The 9,999-nt window shown below is 35.1% G+C and overlaps 1 pseudogene; it reads left to right on the forward strand.

The window, feature by feature from the left end:
* The first annotated feature begins 588 nt into the window (after window positions 1-588).
* On the forward strand, window positions 589-767 carry LOC111540635 (annotated as a pseudogene).
* Window positions 768-9,999: the final 9,232 nt, after the last annotated feature.

Here is a 9,999-nt window from a genome sequence, read left to right on the forward strand (position 1 = left end):
CACTTGAGGCCAGGAGTTTGAGACCAGTTTGACCAACATGGTGAAACCTTGTCTCTTCTAAAAACACAAAAATTAGCCAGGCATGGTGGTGCATGGCTGTAGCTACTCAAGAAGCTTGAGGCAAGAGAATAACTTTAACCCAGGAGGCAGAGGTTGCAGTGAGCCAAGATCACACCACCACCCTCCAGCCTGGGTGACAGAGTGAGACCCTGTCTCAAAAAAATTTAAAAAAATTAATAACAATTGTATAAACATTTTATTTGAACCCAATTCAGTGGAACTATTACTTTTCTTGATCGAAATGTTTCTTTTAGTGCAACCTAAGGATTTGTTTTAAATTAGAATCATTACTAAATAACATAAATAACATTTTTCTGTACTCTTATCATCTGTGTGTAGGTAAGATAGTTATGCATCAAAAGGAAAGAAAATGCTTTGATTCCTGTAATGACTGCTTCCTGCAAAGCAGCCTCACGAGGAACCTCTTAGCCTCAGCATCTGGAACTCCAGAAAAGGAAAATTTCAAGTCAGATAGAATTCTATGTATATCATTTCTTTGGAACCTTCAGTCCTCAAGATTTCAACAGCATGACCTCAGTTTCAACATAGTTGTCCTTAGTTCTCATGTTACTCTTTTGATGCTGCCTGTTGTTGAAGCAGAAGAAGCCAGTGATGTAATCGCTCTCTTGTTAGGTGTGGTTCTCAGCATTACAGGCATTTGTGCTTACTTGCAGGTATTTGCACTAGAAAGATATGGACACATGTGACTTTGAAGGGCCTACTGAATCAAACCTCAGCCTGAAAACCTTTGTGCTATTGAGGCTAAACTTGAGCTTTGGTGTCTGAAAGTTTTCAAGAATCAGTAAATAGGGGAGTTTTACATTCTTCATTGTTTCCATGAAATGGGAACAAACAGATATATGTGTATATATGGAAAAAGGAAAGTTTTCTTTACAACAAATTATGCACTGAAAAATTCAGCCTATGATTTGTATTTGCTGGTCAGAAAGGCGGTCAAAGAAGTAAGATGGCTGAAATTTTCTTAATAGTTCATAGTTTTAAAATTTCAAAGCACATAAAATAGAAAGAAGGAAGTTCTTGCCCATAAGTCTAGGAAATCACCACTGTTCGTTTGTAATCACTGCCTCCGGAATCATTGCAGTCTTTTCTCCATATTTTTATTAGAATTTTGTTTTGTTATCTCCCGAGTTGATATTATATTTAGATATCAAATAGTCAGCCAAAAAGGGGAACTTTTTATCTCTGGGGGAAAATAAACATTTAGAAAAATGCATTCAGTGTATCTAATACTGAAACGCAGAAAAGATTTAAAGACATTGGCATGGAAAAGAGATTTAATGTTGGAAAAAAACCTTTATATTAACTGAGTAACATCCTCCTGATGAGAAGTAGTATATTAAATATAAACCCATTATGTTGTTGAAAAAAAAGAAAATCCTTTAATTACAGTTCAGTTTAAGTACTCTTTAATTGTAAGACAATTAGTTCAGGTTGTTTTTTGGTAGATTAATTTATGTGCTAGGAAACAAAAGATGAACAAGACATAGATGTCTACATGGTGGCTAAACTGAGTTTTCACTTAGAACTACTTTTGAAAATATTTCATCTTCATCTGAGGAAATTTTATCTTTATATCAGACACTTTTTTTTTTTTTTTTGAGACAGAGTCTTGCTCTGTTGCCTAAGCTGGAGTGCAGTGGCGAGATCTCAGCTCACTGCAACCTCCACCTCCCTGGTTCAAGCAATTATCCTGCCTCAGCCTCCTAAGCATGTGCCTGGAATTATAGGCACATGCCACCATGCCTGGCTAATTTTTTTGTATTTTTAGTAAAGATGGGGCTTTACCATGTTGGCCAGACTGGTCTTGAACCCCTGAACTCAGGCAATCCGTCCCCTTCAGCTTCCCAAAGTGCTGGGATTACAGGCGTGAGCCACTGCACCCGGCCTTATATCGGACACTTTACTCAAGTCTACAGATACGAAAATACTTGTAGCGAGGCTTGTAAAACTAGGATAGTAGCCAAATTAATACCAATGTCACTTTAGTTTAGAATTTAAAAGGTATACGATTCCATATAAGAATATAAATAAAACAATATTAAGTTTACTTTTTAAATAGAATCCTTAAAAAAATTAATCACTGCATTACTGTATTGACCTCTTAGAAGAATATTTCCTTGCATGCATTTGAGTATGTGCTAAGTAGAAAATTCCATTGTTTTGAGAAAGAATGCACAAAGGCTTGCAAAGTTGAAATGAGGGCTTTATAATTCTGTCTGCACCACATTTGAAGTTAAAAAAGAAACACACCAAGCAAAAAATTTGAGGTATCTCAGTGAATTAAGACAGCTCCCACACAATAGAGTATCTATTTTAATAACAGCATAAAAGTGTGAAAGATTTTCCTGTTGCAAAAACATTTATTAGTCTGTTTAGTTATTTCAGAATCATCCTGCACTTTGCTTAGTAAGACAAACAGTTAATGAGTTACTTGAAGAAGTTAAACACTCGCGTAGAATTGCAAGCCTAAGGTCATATTCCACTATCCAGCTCTCTATCATGTTACTGGGAAATTAAGATCTCTTAGAACTGTTCTTTGACTTCATAGTAATAAATGCATCACAGCCTGAAGTAAACAGAGTGATCTTTAAAAAGCCAACAATTTAGATGTTTTTCATAATTTTTAATATCTGTGTTAGAGTCAGCAATCTGGTGAGCAATAAAGTCAATTATCAGCTCTGCCAGTAAATTTCCTGTAACCTTATGAAAAAAGGTCATACTAAACAAGTACATTGAGCACCTCATGCTCATGAACATCAATGACTTTCCCAAAATATTCTAGTTATTCAAAACTTAATTTCAACTCTAATGATGAGAAATACAGCCATGCCTCACATAACAATGTTTGGTCAGTGACAGATTGCATATGTGATAGTGGTCCCATGAGATTATTATTCCTTTTAAAAATTGTACCTTTTTTTGTATTTAGATGCACAATACTTGCCATGGTGTTATAATTGCCTGCATATCCAATACAAAAACATGCTGTTCAGGTTTGTAGCCTAGGAGCATTAGGCTGTACCGTATAGCCTAGGTGTATGGTAGGATAGACCATGGAGGTTTGTGTCTATGATGTTTGCACAGTTATGAAATCACCTAACAGTGAATTTCTCAGACTATATCCCATTGTTAAGCAACACATGACTCTATATATGACTTACTCATTAAATAACTCAGTCACTTATTAACTGCCTACTATGCGTCAGGCATTATACCAGGTAGGGAATACAAAAATAAGATATCTTCTTATTTTTGAAGAACACATATCTAGTTATGGAAAAAAATAAACAAATAATTATAATACCATGTGATATAGAAGTATATTATTTATAACATTCCTAGAGGTGGCATTTGTACTGGTCTGGAAATACAAGTATAAGTTTTTGTCAGGCAGCAAACGGAAGGAGGGACATCTTTCAGATATCCTACTGTCTTTGTTATAAATTATTAAGCACAATTCACAAGTGGTATTTCTAGCATGATAAAATTTAATGAAAATATAACAATTCTATTACACTATGTATTTATTATACTGTTATTAATGTTAATATCAGGTGATTTACATATATTGTAAATTATTTTCTTCTTAAGTATCATATGTCATAAGTAACATTAATTCTTCCTTGGTTTTAAGGTTCTTAAACTCTTTAATGGCTCTAAAAGTTTTCCATATGTGATCGAGTACACTCAGGTGGTACGACCATGGACTTCAAAAGTTTTTAAAAGTCTTTCTGCCGTCAAAATATGCATAACGAGTTTAATAAGCGATTTTTCTGCCTTAGGGTATAAAGGTAGAACTTTTTTTCTAAATGACTTCAATTCTGTTTTATCAAATCCCCCTGACTCATCTCTTAATGATACCTCAGGAAAATCCCATAGATTTTCAGTCATATTCAGTTATTTAAAATTCAGCCTAGTTTGACCTACTTTTTCCCCCCCGAGACAGAGTTTTGCTCTTGTTGCCCAGGCTGGAGTGCAGTGGCGTGATCTTGACTCACTGCAACCTCCGCCTCCCAGGTTCAAGCAATTCTCCTGCCTCAGCCTCCCGAGTAGCTGGGATTACAGCAGCCCACCACCATGCCCAGTTAATTTTTTGTATTTTTTGTAGAGACGAGGTTTCAGTATGTTGGCCAGGCTGGTCTTGAACGGTGCCTACTTTTACCTACTTCTGTGCACGAGTGTCCCTTCCCCATCAATGTTAGCCAGCTTGTTGTCCAAGGGACTTGAAACGGAAAGGGAAACTCCTTCCTTCACTCCTAGTTAGAGCTCTTGACAGATAAGTATGGTAGAGTCTCCTTCAGCCCAGGTATAATGAACGATAGACTATGAACTTCATTATTTGTTTATGGGAAGTCAATGAATCCATTAAGACTTTTATCTACTGTTATCAACCAAGGCTTTCAGTGATGTAGGTCTTGTGTGAACTCAGAATATGACATTTCACAGTTTGTAGTATGTGGTAGCTGCTTTATAACCATATAATACTGTTCATTCAAAAAGATTTATTACTTTTTGTCAGACACTGTGTGATGTAAGTCAAATGATAACACACGTACACACACAAATAGATTTCATTTGCATGCTCTCAACTTGTTTATATCTAAATACATTTTAAAAGTGAAAACATGGTGCTAGTTAGTGAAAACAAAATATTTTATTTTTAATGATGCAAAATTAATTTAAGTGATCTAAGCCTCTAAATATCTCAAAGTCCCCACTGGTATTAAGAGTTCAGATTGACATAAACTGACCAATACTATTAATAAAAGGAAACGTGTACTGAGTAGGTGCTCTGCTTTTGTGTTAAGTGATTTATACACTGTATTTAATCTAGTTAATAATCTGACGAGCTAGTTAGTAGAATTATTCATATTTTACAATGTGAACACTGAGTGTGAGTGGTTATTACACCAGCTTAACTTTACCTGCCTGCTAAGCAAGCCTTGAACTTCCATTCAAAAGCCAGCTGAGCAGGCCCAGTTGGCTAACTGGATCCATGTTGTTTGTATAGATAACAATACTCTACACTTAAAAATTGGTTAAAAGGGTAAATTTCACATTATGTGCTTTTAACCACAATATAAATAAAAAAATAAACAAATAAATAAATAAATAAATGTTGTATAACAATAATATGTAGCCAACAAAATGATGCTTTCTGTGAATTTTAATCACATGAAAAAATGCATATAATGTGAATAAAAAAAAGCATTATACAAAACCTGATATACAATATGATAAAAAAGATGTAAGATACACATGTGTGTATAATTATATATAGGTAAATCCGTAAATTCATATGTATTCTATGGTTATATGTTACATATAGCAAATAAATATGTGTATATGCATATATACATACATAGATATGTTTTTCTTTTTTGAGAAGGAGATTTGCTCTGTTGCCCAGCCTGGAGTGCAGTGGCACAATCTCAGCACACTGCAACTTCCATCTCCTGTATCCAAGTGATTCTCCTGCCTCAGCCTCCCAAGTGTCTGGGATTATAGGCATGTGCCACCACAGCCAAGTAAATAAATATTTTGAAAAAAATTGTTCAAACCTTAATATTCCTGGTCATTAGTTTTCACATATTGATTATCTGACTTTTTTACTCTCAACTTCTTTATATCTAAATACATTTTAAACAATGATGCTAGCCTTATGCTGATTTTTGTGGTCTTGAAAGGAGTTAGGAAGTGAATATCCAGTTTCTTTAACATTTCAAGAAGCTTTCCAGGAAGCCCATTTCAATCTCACCTCATGGGGATCCCTGAACGTAAACAGAAAGGATTCAAAGCATATTACTACAGAAAAATCATGAAACCACAAAGTAAGACAGCAAGAGAGGAAGAAAGAAATACCGTCTCTACAAACAACCAGAAAATAAATTATCAAATGGCATTAGTAAGCTGTTATCTATCAATAATTACTTTGAATGTTGCCATGGTCTGAATGTGCCACCTGAAGTTCATGTGCTGGTAACTTGACCTCCAATGTGGAGGTGTTGGGAGGTGCAGGCCTATGGGGAGGTATTCGGGTCATAGGGCTCTATCCTAATGAATGCGTTACTGCCTTTGTCACAGGAGTGAGTTCCTTATAAAAGGATGAGTTTGGCATCCTCTTGCTCTTTATATCATCTATGTGATGCCTTCTACTGTGTTAGGTTGAAAGTAGGCCTTTATCAGATGCCAATCCCTTGATCTTGGACTTCCCAGCCTCCAGAACCATGAGCCAATACAATTCTGTTCATTATAAATTACACAGTCTGTGGTATTCTGTTATAGCAGTGCAAAATAAACTAAGACAAATGTAAGTGGATTACATTCTCCAATAAAAGACAGAGTAGTTGAATGGATTTTAAAAAAATAGGACCCAACTATATACTGCCTGGAAGAGACTCACTTCACTTTTCAGGACACAAATAGACTGACAGTAAAGAGATAGAAAAAGATATTCCATGCAAATGGAAACCAAAAGACAACAGGGGTAGCTATATTTGTATCAGATAAAACAGACTTTAAATTTAAAAAAAAAACTGTAAAAAGAGACAAAGAAGGTCATTATATATACTAAAGGGGCCAATTCATCAAGAGAATATAATAATTGTAAATCTATATGCACCCAACATTGGAGCCCCTAAATATATAAAGCAAACATTTAAAAATCTGAAGGAAGAAATGGATTGCAATATAATAATTGCAATAGGGGCCTTCAAGTCCTACTATCAATAATGAACAGATTATCTACATAAAAAATTAATGAGGAAACACTGGACTTGCCCTACACTTTAGATCTAAAAGACCTAACAGACATATACAGAGCATTTCATCCAACAGCAACACAATACACAGTCTTCTCAAGAACACACGTAACATTCTCTAGGATAAATTATATGTTAGACCACAAAACAAGTCTGAGCAAATTTAAGAGGATTGAAACATATCAAGTAACTTCGCTGACCACGATGGTATGAAACTAAAAATCGATAACAGGAGAAGTTTTGAGAATTCATAAATATGTGGAAATTAAATAACATGCTCCTGAACAACAAATGGGTCAAAGAAGAAATCAAATGGGAAATTAAAAATTATCTTGAGTTAAATGAAAATGGAAACATAATATACCAAAACTTATAGGAGGTAGCAAAAGCAATTCTAAGAGGGAAATTTATAGCAATAAATGCCTATATCAAAAAAGAGAAAGGTCTCGAATAAACAATCTAATGTTATACTACAAGGAAGTAGAAAAAGAACAAACTGAGTCCAAGGTGAGCAGAAGGAAAGAAATAACAATGATTAAAGGGGAAATAAATAAAATAGAGACTAGGAAAAAATAGAAAAATATAAAAAATACTAAGAGTTGGCTTATTAAACACATAAAATTGATAAACATGTAGCTATACTAAGAAAAAAAGAGAAGAAAACTCAAAATCAGAACTGAAAGAAGAGACATGACAACTAATACCACAGAAATAAAAATAATCATAAGAGATTACTTTGACAACTATATGCCAACAAACTGGATAAGAAATGGATAGATTCCTAGACCTATACAACTTACCAAGAGTGAATCTTGAATAAATAGAAAATCTGAATTGAACAATAATGAGGAGATTGAATCAGTAATAAAAAGTTTCCCATCAAAGAAAAGCCCAGGACTACAATAAAGTTTCAGAATACAAAATCAATGTACAAAAATTGGTAGCATTTTTATGTACCATTAATGTTAAAACTGAGAGCCAAATTGAGAATGCAATCCCATTTACAATAGCTACACAACACAATACCTAGGAATACATCTAACCAAATAAGTGGAAGATCTCTACAAGGAGAACTATGAAACACTGCTAAACAAAATCATAGGTGACACAAAGGGAAAAACATTCCATGCTCATGGATTGAAAGAATCAATATTGTTAAAGTGGCCATACTGCTCAATCTATAGATTTAATGCCATTGCTATCAAACTATCAATATCATTTTTCACAGACATATAACAACTATTCTGAAATTCAAATGGAACCAAAAAAAGCCCAATACCTAAAGCATCCTAAGTAAAAAGAACACAGATGGAAGCATCATATTACCTGACTTCAAACTATATGATAAAGCTACAGTCACCAAAACAGCATCGTACCAAACCAGACACATAGACCAATGAAACAGCACAGAGAACCCAGAAATAAAGCTGCACGCTACAGCCATCTAATCTTTGACAAAGTTGACAAAAATAAGCACTGGGGAAATGACACCCTATTTAATGAATGGTGCTGGGATAGCTGGCTAGCCATATGCAAAATAAAACTAGACCACCGTCTGTCAACATATATATATATAAATTAACTCAATATGGATTAAAGACTTTTGTTTTGTTTGTTTTTTGAGACAGAGAGTCACTCTGTCATCCAGACTGGAGTGCAGTGCCAGGTTTATCGCTCACTGCAGCCTTGACCTCCTTGGGCTCGTGTGATCCTCCTGCCTCAGCCTCCCATGTAGCTGGCACATGCCACCAGGCCCAGCTAATATTTTAATTTTTTGTAGAGACAGTGCCCACGCTGGTCTTGAACTCCTGGGCTCAAGTGATCCACCCAAATCCCAAAATGCTGGGATTACAAGGATGAGCCACTGCACCAGGCTTATATTAAAAATTTAAATGTAAGACCTCAAACTATAAGAATTCTAGAAGAAAACCTAGGAAACAACATTCTAGACATTGGTCTTTGGAAATAATTTATGACTAGGACCTCAAAAGCAATTGCGACAAAAACAAAAATTGGTAAGTGGGACCTAATTAAACCAAAGAGCTTCTACATAGCTAAAGAGACTAACAATAGAGTAAACAGACAACCTACAGAATGGGAGAAAATATTCACAAACTATGCATCCACGTAGGTCTAATAGTCAGAATCTATAAGGAACTTAAACAATTCAACAAGCAAAAAAACAAATGACTTCATCAAAAAATAGGCAAAAGTCATGAACAAATATTTCTCAAAGAAGGTATACAAGTGTCCAAAAACAAGTCATACATCTGATAAGAGATTAACACCCAAAATGTATAAGGGACTCAGAAAATTCATTAAGAAGAAAACAAATAACCTGATTGAAAAATAGGTGGGCCAAATATGGTGGTTTACGCTTATAATCCCAGCACTCTGGGAGGCCGAGGCAGGCAGATCACCTGAGGTAGGAGTTTAAGACCAGCCTGGCTAACATGGCAAAACCCCATCTCCACTAAATTAAAATACAGTAAATAGCCAGACATGGTGGCAAGTGCCTGTAATCTCAGCTACTCAGGAGGCTGAAATAGGAGAATCACTTGAACCTAGGAGATGGAGGTTGCAGTGAGCCAAGATCACACCAGTGCGCTCCAGCCTGGACGACAAAGTGAGACTGTCTGGAAAAAAATAAAAAAGAGAGAGAAAAGAAAAAAATGGGCAAAAGACTTGAATAGACATTTCTCAAAAGAAGACATACAAATGACCAACAGATATATTAAAAAATGCTCACCATCACTGCTAATTAGGGAAATGCAGTTTAATACCACAAACAGCTATCACCTCATACTTGTCAGAATGGCTGTTATCAAAAAAGATAAAAGAAATTTTGGTGAGGATTTGGAGAAAAGTAAACCCTTTTACACTGTTGATGGGGATGTAGCTTAATATAGCCATTAGGGAAAACTGTATGGAGATTCTGCAAAAAACTAAAAATACAATTACCATATGATCTAGCAATGCCACTTTTGGTATATATGCAAAGGAGATGAAATCAGTATGTTGAAGAGATGTCTATGTTACCATGTTCATTACAGCATTATTCGCAATAGCCAAGTTATGGGATCAACCTAAGTGTTCATCAGTGGACAAATAGATAAAGAAAATGTGGTATATATGAACAGTAAAATAGTATTCAGCA

Source organism: Piliocolobus tephrosceles, chromosome 10, assembly GCF_002776525.5.
Source record: "Piliocolobus tephrosceles isolate RC106 chromosome 10, ASM277652v3, whole genome shotgun sequence".
Lineage (NCBI taxonomy): Eukaryota > Metazoa > Chordata > Mammalia > Primates > Cercopithecidae > Piliocolobus > Piliocolobus tephrosceles.